A 19,542-nucleotide genomic window follows, 5' to 3' on the forward strand; every position below is an offset into this window, starting at 1 on the left:
TACCCATTGTGTCAGTCATAGCCCAGTTGATAGCATCCTCACCTCTCAGATACAAGGCTGGATGTTTAAATCCTTTCTCAGAGATTTAAGACATTATCTAAATCAACACTGCCAATGTTACTTTGCACTGAGGGATTGCTGCAATGTCAGAGGTGTAATCTTGCAGATAAGACACTTGCTGAGGTCCCATCCGCTTTCTCAGATGGATGTTAAAGGTTCCCTATCAACATTTTATTTATTACTATGCAGGAAGAGGCCATTCAACCTACCAGGTTTATGCCAGCTCTCAGCAGAGCAATCCAATTATTCTCATTTCCCTTAGAGCCCTGCTCTTTATATTTCCTTATGGATATTAACTCCTCTGACTATTTTTGCTGCTTACCTAAACTAAGGGGTTACTTACAAATTAATTTACAGTAGCTAGCTGATCTTTAGAAATATGAGAGGAAACCAGAGAACCCAGCAGAAACACATGGTCATGGGGAGAACGTGCAAACTCCACACAAACAGCTCTCAAGGTCAGAATCGGACTGTGGTCCCTGGAGCTCTGAGGCAGCCGTGCTATCTGCTGCATTGCCATGCTATCTTGAAGAAGAGCAGCATTCTCCCTGGTGTCCCGGCCAATATTTATCCCTTAATCGATATCATTAAAAACAAATTATCTGGTCGTTAGCACATTGCTCTTTCTGAGAACTTAGTATGTACTATCATTGACTGCTATCATTTCCTACATTACAACAGCGAGAACAATTCAAAAATATTTATACAAAATATTGGATACAAAATGCTTTGAGAAGGCAGTATATAAATGCAAGTTTTTTTCTCTGTGATCAGCAAATTCAGCACAGATTGGGATTGAAAGCTAAAATTTGGTGCATCATCCACTAATAAGATAAGATATCTTTATTAGTCACATGTACATTGAAACACACAGTGAAATGCATCTTTTGCGCAGTGTGTTCTGGGGGCAGCCTGCAAGTGCTCCACGTTTCCGGCGCCAACATAGCACGCCCACAACTTACTAACCTGTACGTGTTTGGAATGTGGAAGGAACTGGAGCACCCAGAGGAAACCCACGCAGACACGGGAAGAACGTACAAACTCCTTACAGACAGCAGCAGTAATTGAACCTGGGTCACTGGCGCTGTGATAGCATTATGCTAACCGCTACACTTAATACAAGTTCTGGCTGGAATTTATTGTCCATCCCTAATTCATCTGCAAACTGAGTGGTTTGCAGGCAACCATGCTGTTGGGTCTGGGAATATAAAAGGATACAAAATTTCCTTCCCTGAAGGATACTATTGGCCAGTTGTTTTTTATTCCAATCCAGTAGCTTCATGATTGTCCTCATTCATACTACTTTTTAAAATTACAGATTTATTTAATTCCCCAGCTAACAATGCAGGATTCAAACATGTGTCTCTGGATCAATTATCTAGGCTTCTTGCTGTTAGACCAATAACAATCTCAATGCTACCAGACCCTCAGGTGGCAAGTCAATGTGATAAAACTTCCACAAAGTACCTTCCTACTGTGTCAAAAGCAATTCACTAACATAAGTTGTTGCTGTGTTGCTTTAACATTACATGCCTTTCTCAACAGATCTTTTGAAAAATGCACACAGTGGTAACACTGATGGTAATATGTAGAAATTAGGCAAATTTTGTAACAAATTTTGTTATTTCTGAGATGAGGTGACCAGGTTGATTAAAAAAAATTCTGCAGTGTTTCTCAGAGACGATATCAATAGACATAAATTAAATATTAGATTGTGCATCAATGTGTTAATTATATGTGTTATATGCACATCTAATATGTGAAAGTCAATGAATGATATGCATTTCTCTTCTGCGCACTGTTGAACGTCACTGGAACTGTTGTTATTTCCTGATTGGCTTCACAAAACAAGCCACACATGTAATTAGAATGTCAGTTATGATCTGATGGTTAACCTGCTTTATGTACGTCTTGATTTAATTCATTTCCATTCTGGACAAGCTTTTTTATTTTATTTTGATTTATATAGTCGATTAGCACTGCATCACAGCAACAGCTAAATTAGATTGCGCAGAGAGAAATTGCAATAATATTTAAAGTTTTGTCCTGAACTGGAATAGAAAGCAGCATGGTGATTTTTATGACTTTTCTTTTACCTATTTTATTCCTTTTTACCTCCTGAAAGCACTGACCCATGCTGATTTGATGAATTTCATTTTCTTGGCTATGTCTCCATTATTTACTGAAATCAATATGCTAGCAGGCTCTTGAAATGTGGAAATTATCATAAGGATGGGAGATGATTTGGCCTCATTCCCCATCCATATATCCATAGATTACCAGATAGCTATTATGAGGAATCTTTTCCCATTGCAAGACGATGCCAACTGTGGTTCCATGCTAATGTCAACTGGGCTATGGTAACGTCACATACCCAGTTGACATTAGCATTTGACATATAACAGCTATTTGCAATTGAACCATTAGGGTAATTTGTAAGAAATGCTGCACAGGCAGACCATGTAAATACTGTAACATTATCACCAATGTTCATTGTTTTGAAAATGTCACTTGAGATTTTAGTTCTCCTTTCTTGCATTTAATAACCATTATTTGGAAGCAGAGAGTTTCTAGATTTGATAAGAATATAATGTAGTAGAACTAAAGGTGACACCAACTCACAATTTACTTTGTCTTGTGTAGGTCTAAAGTAGTCATCAAGTAAACAGTTTTTTTGAGTCACTTTCAAGTTGAACATTTGTCCTGGCTGATATACATTGTACAATCTAGGCTCAGCAATTGGTGGATTAATGTATCTGGCATATGTGCTAGTGGGAGCTTCATCACTGGTCTTTTTCTCTTTCTTTCATGCTAATTTATATATTTGATGCAGGGAATCTGTATGGTAAGAAGGACTTATGACTCACTGAATCAATACAGGTTTCTTGTCGAGAAATCTGTTCAGTCCTGTTGCCCTACAACTTCTTTCTACTCAAATGTCTATCCAATTCCCTTTTGAAAGACCTGTTCCACTGCACTTCCAGGCAAAATTCTAGATCATAACCACTCTATGTAAAAATTCTTCACATTCCACCCAATGCATTGAATATAGGTCCCCTGGATTGTGATGAATAGTTTTGCTCATATTATCCAGAAAATATTTAGATTTTTTTCCCATTGCAGTCCTGAAAGCATCTTGAGCCATGGTTTCACAAATTATCAGCTTTTTATAACCCAACTTCCCGATATTTGTACAATGAATCTTAGGAAGCTGTTCAACAGTGAAAGGTTCATGCCTGTAAATCCCCTTATAGATATCCCAACTTGTGTTTTACTTCCTCCAAACTGCTCCCTCCACCCCAACATACCACGAAAATTTTCCTAATCAAAATTAGCATCTACATTCTTGGTTGGTGTGGTGATGATGCTGGTTCTCAACCCAAAATTGCTGACTATGCCTTTGCCTCCATAGATGCTGCTTGACCCACTGAGCTCTTCCAGCAATTTGTTTTTTGTTCCAAGTTCCAGTATCTTGTGTCACCTGCTCTTTAACATTTATTGTTCTGGAGCCAATAATCATCTCCCTCAACATTGTTCGGGCTAACTAAAAATGTGGCAAACAGTATGAGTACAATTCACTTACATTCTTATTTTTTTGAGCATGTGAAAGTATTGAACAGCTTATATATCAGGAGAAAATTGTATTACTTTCAGTGGCTTTTCATTTTTCTCTCAAAAGTATGTCAACAATTCCAATGGGAAAGACTGAACACAATGAAAAACAACTATTTTCACAAAATTGGCACTGGAAACTGGATGTTAATCGTGCTGAAGTTATACTGTATTCATTGCAAAACGGCTTCCTGGAGGGATCTTAATGTGCATAGTAAGTTGGGTAATTACTTCTGCATTGACATGCTTCCTAAATCTATTTCCATTGATATAACGCCATAGGCAGCCAGGCGGGACTTTTGTGTGTGGGTTGGTGATGATGGGGGTGGTTAGAAGGAAGGAATAAATTCTGAAAATAAATAAATACTCTGCTTAATTATGATGTAGTTGGTAATGTTCTTACCTTCTAATTAGAGTTCAAGTCCATTTCAGAGATTTGAGCACAAAAATCTCCAATACAGAAGTGAATGGTGCATTTTTAAATAGCAAAGGATTAAACCCCAGTTTCCTGGCTAATAGTTATTCCTCAACCAACGTTATTAATAAAAAAGATCTGGATCTGATTATACTACTGTTTACAAATGATTTGAAATGTGCTAACCTATTCTATTGCCCCCAATCTATTTTTCTTTCCATTCACTTGAGTTGCCATTCTGTAGCCCCTTCTTTCCTGTACCCCAATCTTTCTTCCCCACCCCCATTCTACTATTTCCCCACTTATTGGTCCATCCTATTACCCCCTCACTTCATTGTCTCTTCCATTATTTCCTTTCCATTCCTTCCCCCTTCATTCTTTGCCTCTTTATCTCTATTACTCCATTTCATTGCCCTTTCCTTCTGTTACCCCATTGTCATTTTATTTGGTTGCCTCCTCATTTTTACATCCCCTTCTATTATTTACCTTCCGTTCTATAGCCCTTTGTTCTATTGCTCTTCCATTCCGTTGACCCTATTATATTACCCTCTTCTCTTTGTCCCCTCCATTCAGTCCCCTTTTTATTGCATTCTATTGCTCCTCATTCTATTGCGTCCTTATTATGTTACCCACCTTTCAATATCCCCTTAATTCATTCCCTTCCATTTTATTTGTCCACCCACCCCATTGCCCCTCCATTCTTTAGCCCTTCTTTCTGTCTCCTCCATTCTATCCCATCTATTTTATTGCCCCTTTATTACATTGCCCTTCCTATATTCCCTCTATTTCGTCCCCTCTTATTTTATTGCTTCATCCTATTGCCCCTTTATTAGATTACCCTAATTTCTATGCCCCCATCCATTCTGTTGCCCTTTTATTATATTGCCCTTCTTTCTATCACCCCCCCCCACATATTTTCTTTCTCCCTTTATCCCATTCCCCCCCATCCCATTCCCCCCTCCATCCCATTCCCCCCTCCATCCCATTCCCCCCTCCATCCCATTCCCCCCTCCATCGCTGCCTCCCTCCTCTGCCCGGGGAAGGTCCGTTGAGAGCTGCCGCTCTCCGACCGGTTGCGCGCCAGCCGGCGGAGGGCGGGTAACGGCCAATCCCGCCGCGGGCTCGCGGACGTGTGCGCGCGCGCTGCTGGCGCCCGCCCGCGCGAGTGTTTTCAGTCGCAGCAGCGGCGCCAGAGCGCAGTGAGGGAAATGCACCCGGCCGGGGGAAGATCCTGAAGAAAATATAGGTATTTACCCTCAAATCGCCTCCACCCGGCGCTGCTGTCAACCACCCCCCCCCCCTCCGACAGGTAAGACCCGGCTCTGTTGTACCCACTGTTATAGAGCTCGGTGAAAGTGACTGTTAGACGTTTGATGTGGGGAAAAAATAAGTTTGAGCCGAGGGTGAGCGAGCGGCGGAGCGGCTGTCTCAGCCCTGCCGCCTCTGAGCCCCTGTGCACGGCTGCCGGTGCGGGCAGCTCCGTGTGCACGAAGATGCAGCCGAAACTGTGCAACAAGCACCCTGATCTTCAAGATCTACTCTCTTTTCCTGGTTTGAACGATGCAAAATAAAAAAAAACCTATCGGAAAGAAACTTTGCAGCCTGGCCGCAAATTGCGAGCCAACTGCATCTCCCCTTGCAAAGTTAAATGATTCCTCCTCAACTTTTCTTTTAACCCTTTTGTATGAGACCTCACAATGCAACCTGGGGGTGGGAGAAAGGTTCTCGGGTTCATTTTATCTTTTTAATCCGCAGTTCTATTCCACTGAAAGTCCTTGAATGGCGGACAGACCTCAAGCCCAACTCTTGTGGTAGTTTAAAGAGAAAGACCTTGATTTCTTTTCGCCTCTGCAGATAGTGGGGAAAAAATACTGGTTGGCAAAAATAAATCGAGTGGGTGGAAGGAGGCATTTTGTGGGCAGGACGTATGAGTTCCTTGACCATGCTGTCCCTTCTCGGGCTGCTTCAACATCGTATACTTGTGGGTGTGAACGATGCAATTCATATTTTAATTTGTTTGCATAATGACAGGGTTTTATTGAAATAAAGGTAAGCGGAGTTGTATTAATACTATTAGAAATAAATGTTTTGTGGAAACCAAAGGGCAAAACTATATTTCTGTATTATCCAAGGTCCTTTATATTTATATATGTAATACTTCTGTTATACTTTGAGTTTGATCTAGTACTGCCAATTAGGAGAAAGGCATTATGTTGCTTTCACAACAATTTTATATTTTGGAAAGATAAAAATACAATCACTTCAAACTCTAATTTGCGTTAAACTGGTTGATCTTCTGAATCTTAGATGCTAGGGAAATAATTGAAAGCAGATTCTTTCCTTGCGAGCTTGCCACACAATATTTGATATTGTCTACATTACAGAAATAAGTACAGTTATGAAAACAGTATCCACCTATTATCAGCAACAAGAAAAGAATTTGTCCTGGGATCCAGTATTTGTGCTATGAGTAGGTGGACTGTAATTCTGGTCAGTTCCACAAATACAGTGGAGAAATTGAACCATTTCCCACCCTTTCACACAGAACTTTGCATTGGGCTTGGCAGAAAGATTTCAATGATTTTTTTAATGAGAGAAAAATAACACCAATGTTCCTTGCATTCTGTCTGGTAATATATATCAGAATAAGTTTGATGAGTTGTGTTTTACTCTGAGAACATGTTCATCTACTTGATCAATATTTAAACCATTTGTAGATATCAAGCAAATGTAGCTGAAGTTCATCTATGACATTTAACAACATATTTTTGTAAAGCTTTCCTGCTGATAAGTTCATTATCCTAACTATGCATTTGATACTGTGATAGCTTGCATATATTATGCTTTAATTCACTGCTCTTAAAATGACATGAATAGGGTTTATTGTTCATTGCTGTATATCATAATATGTCTGTGAAGAAGGAAGTTATGATGATAAACTCTTGAATTCTATGATAAATTGTAATCATATTTAGTTTTATATTTTATATTTGGAGGGTTTGAAAAATAAAAACAATGTACTCTAGCTGCTGGGAATTAGACATAATCAAAACATGCTAGAAGTACTCAACAGGTCAGGCAGCATCTGTGTAGAGACAAAAAGGTTAATTTTCAGGTCAATGACCTTTCATCAGAACCTACTTCCATATGCTTTTGATTTTTTTTCCCCATACACGTTTCCACCATGGATCAGTGGACAAGAGTCAGGAGAGGCTGAGGTTTACAGACTGAAGGATACAGAATTTACTTGCAGTTCCAAAAACCACATGGGAGAATAACCGATCAAACTGCTGAGGGATCTCAAATGGATAAATTTCTAATAAATATAATCTGTACCAAACTGATGTAATTTTGATAGACGCAAAGACGTGAAGTGGAGGGATTATATTGTACGAACAGTTTAAGTGCAAGTGCATGGCATACTACTCATTGTTGCACATATCAGTGGTTGAATTACATTAAATGTAATACACCTTGAGGGCTTTTGGCACCAAGTGATAAACAATAATTTGCAATGGTTTTTTTTGTAAATCCAGATTAAATATAGGCAGTTTTCAAAGTCTCTCATGAAAAGTACATTATTTGGGTCATGTAGTGATACTAAGTGATTTCTGTGCACTGGGTATGGTTATTCCGACACATTCCTGGCTGGCCTCTGATGTTCTGCCCTCTGTAAATTTGAGCTCGTCAAAAGATTGACAGTCTAGGTCCTGACTTGCAACAAACTCTATACATCTGTCATCCCCGAACAACATTGGCTTCTGGTTAAGCAATGAAAAATTGTTCAAATTTGCCTTGTACACAAAAAGCAGGACATACCTAATTACTGTCCAATCAGTCTATCATCAGCAAGGTGATTGAAGGGGTCAACACTGATATCAAGAGCCATTCGCTCACTAATAACCTGCTCACTGATGACCAGTTTGGCATTTGCAATTTCACACTCCTTTAGACCTCATTGTACCCTTGACCCAAATGTGACTGAAGAACTGAATTCCAGAGCTGGGGTAATGGTGACTGCCCTTGGCATTAAGACAGCATTTGACTTGAGTGTGACACCAGGAGTCTGGGTAAAACTGAAGTCAAATTGGCATTGTGATCTTATTGAAAGGGGCCAAATGACCTATACCTTGAATTGTGTTCAAATGCCGTAATAGTTGGAATCATTCTATGTACAAAGGAAGATGGTTGTGGTTTTTGGAGGTCAAGCATTCTCACCCCAGGACATCACTGCAGAATTTCTCAGAGCATTGGCCCAGGACAAATCACCTGAGCAACTTCCATCAAAAGTGGTGAGGTGCAGTCATCAGCAATGAAATGCTTAATTTTCTTAGGATTTATTCTTAGGATAATATGCAACAAGACCTGGACTACATTGAGACATGAACTGATAAGTGACGGCAAAATTTGTGACACAAAAGCGCCAGGTGGGACCATCTTCAACATGAAAGTCTAACCATCTACCTTTGGCATTCATTGCCAATACCATCACTGAATCCCTCACCATCAACCAGCCAGGATCAACATTGATCAGGAACTCAGCAAGTCAGCTGCATAAATACTGTGGCAGATCAGAGGTTGGGTATCCTGTGGCAAATGACTCGTCACCTCACTCCACCACTCTGTACTTGCCTGGAGGAGTGCACTACAACAAAAGAAGGCCAGTAACATCCAGGACAAATCAGTCTGGTGGATTGGCACTCCATCCACCACTCTGAACATTCATTCCCTCCACTGCCTTTTATGCTATGGTACATTGTGTGCCATTTACAAAATACACTGGAATCACCAAGGCTACTCCAACAGCACCTTCTATACCTGCAGTTTCTATCATCAGGAAGGACAAGAGAGGAACACTACTACCTGTATCAAAAAACAAACTGCTGAAGGAACTCAGCGAGTTGAGCAGCATCCATGGAGGCAAAGGGATGGTTGATGTTTCGGGTCTTGACCTGCAGCATCCGGGTGCAGGGTCACGACCCAAAATGTCGACTATCCCTTCCCCTCCACAGATGCTGCTCAACCTGCTGAATTCCTCCAGTAATTTGTTTTTTGCATCTGCAGTCTCTTGTGTCATTACTACCTGCATATTTTCTTCCCATCAGCACAGCATCCTGACTTGGAAATATATTGCCATCCCTCCTTTGTTACTGGGTGTAAATCCTGGAACTCCCTACCCCACGACATTCTGGAGTGCCTTCACCAGAAGATCTGCAATGGTTCAGGTTGGCTCAAGGTGTATGAGGGATGAGCATTAAATGCCAGTCTTTCCAGTGAACCCTGCATCCTGGAAAACAAATTTCAAACAAGTTACAAATTTAATTAATTTAACAAATTTAAAACAAATTTAGCAGATTTTTGGCCTTTTTGGCCAAGCCCTCTGGGATCTTGTTCAATCCTATCATGGACTGACATGAGTGCTCCTAGAATTCTCTTTTTGCAGTTTTAATTGTTCAGACATTAACTGCTGTGTCTCAAGCTACCAAGTCCCTTGGGGTCTGGAATACCTCTCTTCTCTTTAAGAAAGTCCTTAAAATATACCTCTTTAACCAAGCTTTTGGTCACCTAGCCTATGTCTCTTCCTCTGGCAATATGCCATATTTGGAAGCACCTTGATGTGCAATATAAATACAAGTTTTATTTTACTCTAATCTTAATGATTTAGATCATTTTCCAATTTATAATAAAATGTAAGTATTGGTGGATTTAAACAAATTACAGTGCATTAAAGGTTGTATCATGTTATGTCTCCGTGTGGAATTCTTTTCTAGGCATTCATGGGATATTTCAAACGGTACATGATTTTCAGAAATGCATAGTTTCAGATATACAGTTTCACAATTGAATTACATTTAATTTGTTTTTCCTGGTTGTTATGTATTTACACAATGCTATTGAAACATATCTCACAATGGAATGCTAATTCCCTGTAAATAATAATGTTGATTCTTTTATAAAAATTACTAACCCTGCAAATATATTGTTTTATCAAAGCAGGCTTTTAAATTAATTTGCTTGTTTAGAGATTAGAAATGGAAGAGTAAACAAGAGAAAGTTATGTCTCAAACACATGTATGAGTATGAAACAAAAAAGTTGCAGTTGCTGGAGATTTGAAACAAAGGCAGAAAATCCTAGGAATACTCAGCATGTCAGACAGCATCTAGAGAGGGAAACAGTCAATGTTTTAGGTCAGCAACCTTCATCAGAACGGGGAAAGTGATGAAAAAGGTCCTTCTTATTTTAATGTCCCTTATAATTTTATCCATTTCCATCAAGTCTTCCTTCAGCTTCTATTACAAAGCTTGCTTACAGTCTCTTGTTGTAACTGTTTTCCAATCTTGGCAATGCCCTCGTAACTTCCTCTGCACACACTCTAGTGCAGCCATATAATTTATCTGCCATTCTTTGGGGTTTTAGTGGAAATTAACAAGAGAGAGCATGAAGCTGATTTTCTCTTCCTTCCTGCACCCACCCCATACACCCTGATATTCTTCATGCAAATTATTCAAGCAAAAACAATACAAAAGTTAGATTTCTGTAATATAGAAAAATGTTACAAGATATTTTATAGGAGCATTATTAATTCAAATTGGACCCTGGACCAGAAATAAAATTTAAGGACAGATGACCAAAAGTTGGATCAAAGTGGTAGGTTTGAAGGAGCATCTGAAAGGACAAAAGAAATGGAGATGTTAGCAGTCGAAGAGGGAGCTGTCAATGGTAGTGTAGTGATATTTGGTGATGAACAAGTGACGAGAATTGGAGGACATCAGGTATCCTATGGTGGGTTTTTTGGCTGGGCTTTATTATGGTGAGAGTGAGTTCAGAACATGGATGGATTTGAAAACTGGTGAAAATCTTAAAATCAAGGCATTGCTTAACTGGTTAACAAGCAGATTCAGCAATACAGATTAATAAAACTTTTGGAGATCTGAACCACCAGGAAATGCTGGTGTTGAACAGTAGGGCTGTCAAGTTCAGATGTGCATTTCCACCATCTCCCATTTTTATTTTTAGCAGTCGAATTCAGTTACTTGTTTATAAGACATAACTGCACAGTGTGGCTGCTGAATCACCTATCAAAAAGTATTTTTCGGTTTTCCTGGGAGATGTATTAAGAATCAAAACAATTGCAAGTTCTTCATTTGAACCTTCGGAACGTTCTACCCCCAAGTGGTTCTCAGCCTTTTCTTTAGACAGACCCAGCCTTTCTAATCTACCCCTGTTGTACCTCATCCCATGAATCATTCTCATTAATCTTTTGTTCTAAAGCCTTCACATCTTTCTTATGTGGGACCAGAATTGAAAGCAAAACTCCAGTGGTGGCTGGACCAGTGTTTATGGAGGTTCAGTCTAACTTGAAAATAAAGAAACTAGATGCTGGAAGTCTGAAATAAAAACAGAAAACGCTGAAAGCACTCAGCAGATCAGGCAGCATCTGTGGAAAGAGAAACTGTCAACATTGCAAGTCCAGGACACATTTGGTGCTGCTTCCTGGATTCATGCAGAACTCTCAAATGTCATCACTTCTGCTGCCAATTTCTGCCTTGCTGTCACTTTCATGTAGTCTATCTCTGATGTTTCCCTTCCCTTTCTGGATCTTTCCATCTCTGTCATAGGGAATTAACTAGCCACAAACATTCATTACAAGCTCACAGATTCTTATAGCTATTTTAACTGTATTTCCTCCCACCCTAAGGACTGCATTCTATTGTCCCATTTCCTCAACCCCCATCACATTTACTCTGACGATGAGACATTCTGCACAAGTGCCCGTGAAATTTCTTCTTTCTTCCTGAACTACAGTTGACAGAGCTCTTTACTACATTTTAACTGATTCCCACACGTCTGCTCTCAACCCCTCCTCCTGGACAGATCAAGAAATTCCCTTGGTCCTTCAAGAGGAAGGGGTGGATGGGGGAAAAGAATTATTAGTTATTGCATCACATTTTTCAAGAATAATTTCAATTTGTTTTGAATTATTAACATAGTCAAACATCCCTAAGAACAAAATCAGTAAAATAGTCTGATTTTTATCAGACTGATCAAAATCAGTCTGTTCATATTGGGAGAAATTAGGGCAGATGACTTTTTTAAGGAGCATTTTCTTTTATCCTTTTTCTTCCCCCTCCGCCCCAAAAAAAGGTGGCAGAGACTTGTGCAGAGGGAATTTCAATGCCTAGGGCCGCTGATGGCAGAGCTACCAGTGAGGGAGGGTTTTAACTCAGTGAGCAGAATTTGAGGATGGCAGATATCATGGAGAATTGTATGGCTGGCTACATTTACAGAAATGAGGAGGGACAAGATCGAGAAAGTCTTTTCAGAATGAAGATGAGAATTTTTATATGGGAGTCTAAATGAGCAGGACCAGTACTGATGGATGAAATGGGACATGGCACGAGGCAGGATGAGCTTAGAAGTATCTTGGATAGTGTCAGTTTTATGGAGAGTAGAAAGAAAGAGGCTGACTAGGCACTTGAAGAGTCAGAGGGAGGTAAAGCATGGATGGGAGTTTTACCAGCAATTCAGTTGAAGCAGAGAGGAAATAGGTATTGGTTAAGGAAACAATGTGTTCTGAAACTTTGACCCAAGGCTGCAAATGGTCTGGTTTAGTTTCAGCCTGTTGCCATGGAGAGGGATATAGTTGGTGGCCAGGGAGCAGAGATTATGATGGGGACCTGAAAAAAAAAGCTTGCATCTTCCCAATGTTTAGTGGAGGAAATCTTTGCTCATCCACAACTAATAAAAAGGAATGTTCAGAAAAGTGAGGAGCCAAGTGAAGTATGGTGATATAGAGGAGGATGTCATTAGTGTAGAAATGAAGTTGCCAAAGGGCAGCATTTAGCTGAGAAATGGGAGGGAGGGTCAAAGTTAAATCAGGAATAATAGTGTGGGAGTTGGATATATAACTGGCTTGGACTGGGTAGGTCAGAATAAACCAGGTGAGTCCTATCCAGCTGGATATTGGTGAAGAGGTGTTGGAGACAACTGGCAACAAGGGAATTTGAGAATGAGGAGAGATACTTTATCTTTGTCACAATTTTGTAGGATGTCATTTGTGACTTTGAGAGATGTTGTAGTATTGTGACCGGTTCAAGATCCTGATTTGCAGATTTACTAAGGATTTCCAGCTAAGATGGGCACAAATTTTGGATATTACAATCTATTCATGGGCCATGGAGAGGAAGGGGAAGTTAGAGAGGCGGTGCTTGTTTGTAAGCACTGACAGGCGTCACTGACTGCTTTTGAGGAAGGTGGTGATGATGACAGATTTAAAGAAGAGTGTTGACAGTATCTGAAGGAACCATTAACGATATTAGCCCACATGGCGACCAGAAAGGGAATTGGATGGTTGGTAGTTTGTTGGGAATAGATTTGAGGGAGCAGAAATGGGGGATAGAATAATCAATGGCAGTTCTTTCGATGAAATCGACAGAGAACACTGTCTATCCATCATAAAATATGACAGTACTTGATCTGTTGAAAAGAAAAAGTTGATTTATTATTGTTTCTGATGAGGGTATTCTGCAATATTATTTTCCAACAACAGGGGATCACTTCAGTGTTTTGAATACTCCCTGATCATTCATATAAGCCACAAATAATGCTAGAATATCTGTTGGATTATTTAAAGGAAGCAGCACCTCCTTATTTTAGAAAACAGTGCTACAGCTGCAGCTCTCCTTAGATTGTTTGATTAAAAAGACTATTTTGGAAGTTTGTTAGTGGATGAATATTGAAACGGGCTTTACAGGCTGTGGAACCTAGAACCAGAGAATCACAGTCTCAGAATAAAGGTTAAGCCATTTAATGGTAAAATAAGGAGAAATTTGTTTACACAGAAACTGGTGAATTGTTGGCATTCCCTAATACGAAGGGCTGTGGAGGTTCAGTCACTGAATTCCTTCAAAACAGAGATCGATAGATTTCTGCATTTTCAGGGAATCAAGGGATATGGGGAGAGAGCAAAAAATGTGCTGATCGGGTATCCAACTATATAAAACCTTGGTTAGGAATCACTTGGAGTACTGTGTGCAATTCTGGTTGCCCCATTAGAGGAAGGATGTGGAGGCTTTGGAAAGGACTTAGAAGAGGTTTACCAGGATGAGGGTATGAGAAATAAGGAGAGGTTGGACAAACTTGGGTTGTTTTTTCTGGAGCATTGTAGGCTGAGGGGAGACCTGATAGAAGTTTTTAAGAATGAGAGGCATAGATAGGGTAGGTGGTAAGAATCTTTTTTCCCTAGGTAGAAATATCAAATCCTAGAGGACATGCATTTAAGGCAAGAGGAGGAAGGTTTAAAGGAGATGTGCAGGGCAGTTATTTGCACAGAGAGTGGTAGATGCCTGGAGCAGGCTGCGGGGGGAGTGGTGGAAGCAGATACGATAGAGGCTGTTAGATTAACACATGAATAAGGAGGGAAACGGATCATATACATGCAGAAGAGAATTAGTTTAATTCAGCATCGTGTTTGACACAGACATTGTGGGCCAAAGGCCCTATTCCTGTGCTGTTCTTTTCTATGTTCTAATGCTGGTACAACATCAGATGGCCTCCTCCTGCCCCTAATTCTTATGTCTTATGTTCTTAACATTTGTAATTGGATCCTGTAATCCATGTGAGTGCTGCAAATACATACTAAATGTCAATATGTTTGCTTATTATGTTAGTTTGTTTTTTTTTCTAAGGAAGCATAAACTGGAGAGGTATGGTGGAGGGAAGTTCAGTGCTTAGATTTAGGATGGAAAAGGCATAGCCACAATTTGTGAAGCATTCAAAACTGTGTTTACTTAAGAGATCAGAATTGTAGGATACTAGATGTATTAGTGGTTTGAAGATGCTTACAGAAATGGGGCAGGATAAGATCTCAACATGGATGAAAATCTTTAAATTAAGCTTTTTTTATTATTTATTTGTGATCAGGGCATCCTGTTGAGGATAGTGTTACTAATCAGCCCCAACTGTGCTTGAATCTACTTTGAACAGTTGCATTCTTTATGGTGAAACCATACCCCCACTTGTGTTTGTTTGGGATTTCTATAGTTTGCACACTGACCATGAAGGAATGGCAATATATTTCTGTCATGATGAATTACTGGTGAGGGGTGAATGTCTATTTGGCATGTTGCCAGATTCCTTCTCTCTTAACCACCTTGATAATAGAAACTGTGGATTTGGGAGGTGGTATTGAAGTCGGAAAGTATTTGCAGTTTTTTGCATGTGGTACATTGGATACTGTGCAACTACGGTACGTTGATGGTGGTCAGGGTGAATATTTAGGCATATCAGTCAAACAAACTGCTTTGACCTGGATGATGATGAGCTACTTGAATATTTGAGAGTGGTTGAAATTGCAACCATCTAGACAAGTGGAGTGTTCTCCATTAGACTCTTGACTTGTGCCTTTTCAGATGGTGGAAACCTTTGGTGAGTCATGCATTGCATTATAGTGGCCTCTAACCCGCTCTTTTGGCTTTATGTTGCTGTTCCAATTGAGTTTCTGATCTATGGTGACTCCCAGCATCTTGCTGGTAGAGGACTTGGGCATGGTGATGCTTTTGATTTTCTGAGTCCTTTCACTCTGTTTCTTTTATTCCATTCTTTATTATCAGAGCTACCCTTCCCCCTTTTGCATTTTCCCTATCCATTCCAAAGGGTAGGTATCCTGGAATATGTGATTCACAACCTTTATTACTTCGCAACGAAATCTCTGTTATGGCTGTTAGATTGCACCCATTTATTTTCATTTGTTCTGTTAGTTAATCTGTCGTGTCATGAATGCTTTGTGCATTAAGATAAAACCTTCAATTTTGTCTTTTCAGCATTAATTTTTTTCTGCTCTGACTGTAATCAGAGGTATAATTTTGTTTGTGTGTTCTGAGCCTTACTGATCCAGTTCCCTTCATTGTTATTTCATTACCTTGCCTTGTCCTTTATATGTAACCTTTTAAATTTCCCCTCACCAGAACTCCTCTTCACCACTTCCCCCCCCCCCCCCACCCCCAACTACTTGGTTTCAAGCTTTTAGCCCTAGTTATTTGGTTTGCTAGTTATTTAGCTTACCTTTGAAATCCTATTTCCAGGTTTAATTGTGTATCTGTATGCACTTAAATTTGCTCTGCTGTTATTAGCCTTGTCAGCATCAAAATTTGAATTCTCCACTATTGTTCTTTTTCCCTAGGTTGTGAACATTATATTATTCTAGCATGTGGGGAAAGGGATTCATGGTAGAGTCTAATTGTGTCCTCAACCAACATGCAGGAAGCTTACAGCAAGGGTCACAGAATGGAAACAGAACTTTGTTCCTCTTTCATACCCAGAAAATGGTTGAGTTTGACTTGTATAATTTTTAATTACCATGGTTGAGGCTAGTTTAATTTACCACAGTCCAAAGATTTGACCCAAGACCTTAGGGTGCAATCACTCACTATTGTAGCCAATAGACCCATTGAGAGAGTGCCATTTTAAATTCTCTCGATTTAGAGAGTAACCACTACAGAGGGCTACAGAGGCTAAGTCACTGAATATACTTTTTATATATTTTAGACAGATAAATTTCTAGATGCAAAAGGTATCATGGTGTGGAGAGAGAGCAGAAATATGGTATTGAATAGATAATCTGCCATAATCATATTGAATGGCAGAGTAGCCTCCAATGTTATGACTCCTCTTTCTATTTTCTATGGGTTTTGTAGTACAATGATGATTTATCTGTTAACCCTGCCATTAGATTACAAGTTCTGATGCACGTTGGTTTGTCTCTTAACTGGTTCCTGTGTGCAAATGTAACAGCTTTTATCTCAACGTGGAAAGGCTTTTCAGGTATTTGTTGTGGTTGGTGAGAAATGGTAGTACATTATGCTGTTATATTAAAACAGTTCCCAGGCATTGTTACACTATTTGTCTGTTGATCTTTATTTCAAGGAATTCAATGAAAAGCTTTTATTTTGCTAAATATTATCCTAATTAATTTTAAGAGGAGGATGATATTTTGGTTACAGGACTTGTGAATGGTGAGAAACTGACTGTCCTTTTTGGGACACCTGACATCTCGGGCAGGTTTTCTTTATAACTGTGATTCCTGACTGTCTGCTCCTGGACCAAATTGTTTCTTCCTCTGTGTTCTGAGACACAATATTCCACAGGGTGCCTGGTTCACAACACATCCTCAAGGTACAGGACAAGGCCCTTCTTGGCATAACCAGCTAAATGAACTGACATTAAGGCTATGACAGCAGGTCTTGCCCTTGGCTGCTAAAGCTGTCACTTTTATTGAATATTGTTGACATTCACAAAAACTCTAAATTGCTTGATCACAGTTGTGTACATTACTTTTAAACGATCTCCTCCAAAGAAAGCAGTTTTGTTTAAGTTTCTCACAAATTGAATTTTGTGACTTAACTGTGTTCATGTATGTAGTAGGTACTGGTGATCTTCTGGTATTTTGGCAAAGGAGTTATTTATTGATAATCAGGCTCTTTTTACTTTTGTGAGCATTATCGTTGGATTAGACTGGTTAGGATCTAGAGTCACAGGGTCAGAGGTACAGCATGGAAATGGGGCCTTAGGCCCACTAACCAGTTACACTAAGCATATATTAATCCTTTTTAATTCTCTCTACATTCTCATCTCTTCTTTCCCCCCACCCCCAAGATTCTACCACTCAGCTCTATAGCACAGTTTTTACAGTGGCCTATTAATTTACCAGGTTTGGGATGTGGGAGGAAAGCCATGTGGTCACAGGGAGAACTTGCACATTCTTGTCTAATCGTGTGGAATTGCTGGCAGATAGTTATCGGTAGCTGGCATTCCATCTAATTTTTTTATAAACAAATGTCCGGTTGCTTATGAAGAAAAGATGGTTGAAATCAAAAAAACTGTAATGTGTCAAAAGGACTTGGAGGAATTGTTAATTGGTTGTGATTAGACATGGTGGGGAAAGATAAAATGGAGATGTGAGGAAATTTTTCGGTGGTCCTAATCTATTTGTTTACGGATCTTGGCAGACATATGCTGGATAGAGTGGGGAGTTGTGAGGTTGAAGGTTGATGATGGATAAATTCACCAGAGATGACATGAAGTCAGATTAGAATCTGTCTTGCAGGTACTGGCCATGTGGGTCATGATTTTGTTGGAGGAGGGTTGAACTATCAGTGAGTTTAGTGAGCATCATTTTGGGATTACAAAACATCCAGTGTTTAAATGGGGCCATGTTAAGGAAAAGGTTAGCAAATGCTGCTTTCCTCCAGTATTCTGCTTTTGCATTCGCTCTTTAATGCTCTTATTTGTCATTTAATGGTTTTATAGTCGTTTTTGAGTTTCTCTTCCTTCGCACACTTATCTCCCATGCACCTACACAATATTTGTATTTTCAATTCTCAACATTCTTCTTTCACTTTGTTTCATGTAATCTTTTCTATTTTCTCAGTATTCTTGTCCTCCCCAGATAATTTCCCTTAATTTGCTGTGTCTGCAGCTTCACTCTCAGTATTGCTGGAACACTCAGCATGTCAGGCTTTATCTGTGGAAAGAGAAACAAAGTTGATATTTGAAGTCGAAGATCCTTCATCAGAACCACTCTCTGTATTTTTTATATATATTTTCAATTCCAGAATGATACCAAACTGAAATTAGTTTGCATCTCCAAAGTCAGTCGTGTAATAGCTCTGTGAAGCATGATTCACCCTTAACATTAATAAATGGGCAGCACCTACACATATGTCAACTTCTGTGTAAGCAGTCATATGGATGCTTCAAAGCCTGGGTCTCCAATTGTCTTAGGCTCTTTTATCACCAGATCAAGACCTTGCTCCACATTGTTATCAGCACAGGTCTCAAGTGCCCAGATATTACTGCATGTAAATATAGACTACTTCATTGGTTGAGCCATAAGCTAGGGCTTTTCAAACTCAACAACTTCTGTTTGTAAGCCAGCCAGCCTTTCTCCTGATCTATCTTCATTTTCTCTTTCTGCTATGGCGTTTGTTAAGGACTGATCATTGGATATGGAGGGAAAGGTCAAAGGAGCCAAAAATATGATGGTGGTACAGTGCTTAAATTGATGGGCAAGAAATTCACATCCTGGACTAGTAATCCAGAAATAGCTGAATTAAATTCAATTTATTAAATAATGTGGAAGTGAACACAAAACTATCAGATATTGATTTCCTAATATCCTCGAGGGGATAAAATCTGCTGTCCTTGCCTAGTCTAGTCTATACATGACATTGTAGTTGACAAAATAGGACAAAAATGAATGGACTACAGGCATCATTGTGAGCACCAATTTCATGTGCAGCAAAGTAGCTTCCAACCCAGTTGACTTAGAGTTCATTTCTGGTCGCCTCATTATAGGAAGGATGTGGAAGCTTTAGAGAGGGTGCAGAGAAGATTTACCAGGATGTTGCCTGGATTGGAGAGCATGTCTTAGAGTGAGCTGGGGCTTTTCTCTTTG

General features: G+C 39.6%; 2 protein-coding genes across 3 annotated transcripts in view; one reads left to right on the plus strand and one right to left on the minus strand.

Moving 5' to 3' along the window:
- Nucleotides 1-4,158, minus strand: part of hmg20a (high mobility group 20A) — a 58,606-nt gene extending 54,448 nt beyond the window's left edge. The window contains exon 1 of one of the 2 annotated variants that reach the window (XM_052042728.1): nt 4,076-4,158. The gene's annotated coding sequence lies outside the window, so the exon portion shown is untranslated. The remainder of the gene's footprint in view (nt 1-4,075) is intronic. The other variant, XM_052042729.1, reaches the window with a different exon arrangement.
- Nucleotides 4,159-5,194: 1,036 nt separating this feature from the next.
- Nucleotides 5,195-19,542, plus strand: part of peak1 (pseudopodium-enriched atypical kinase 1) — a 147,362-nt gene continuing 133,014 nt past the window's right edge. Inside the window, exon 1 of the mRNA XM_052042635.1 lies at nt 5,195-5,396. The gene's annotated coding sequence lies outside the window, so the exon portion shown is untranslated. The remainder of the gene's footprint in view (nt 5,397-19,542) is intronic.

Source organism: Pristis pectinata, chromosome 32 (assembly GCF_009764475.1).
Source record: "Pristis pectinata isolate sPriPec2 chromosome 32, sPriPec2.1.pri, whole genome shotgun sequence".
NCBI lineage: Eukaryota > Metazoa > Chordata > Chondrichthyes > Rhinopristiformes > Pristidae > Pristis > Pristis pectinata.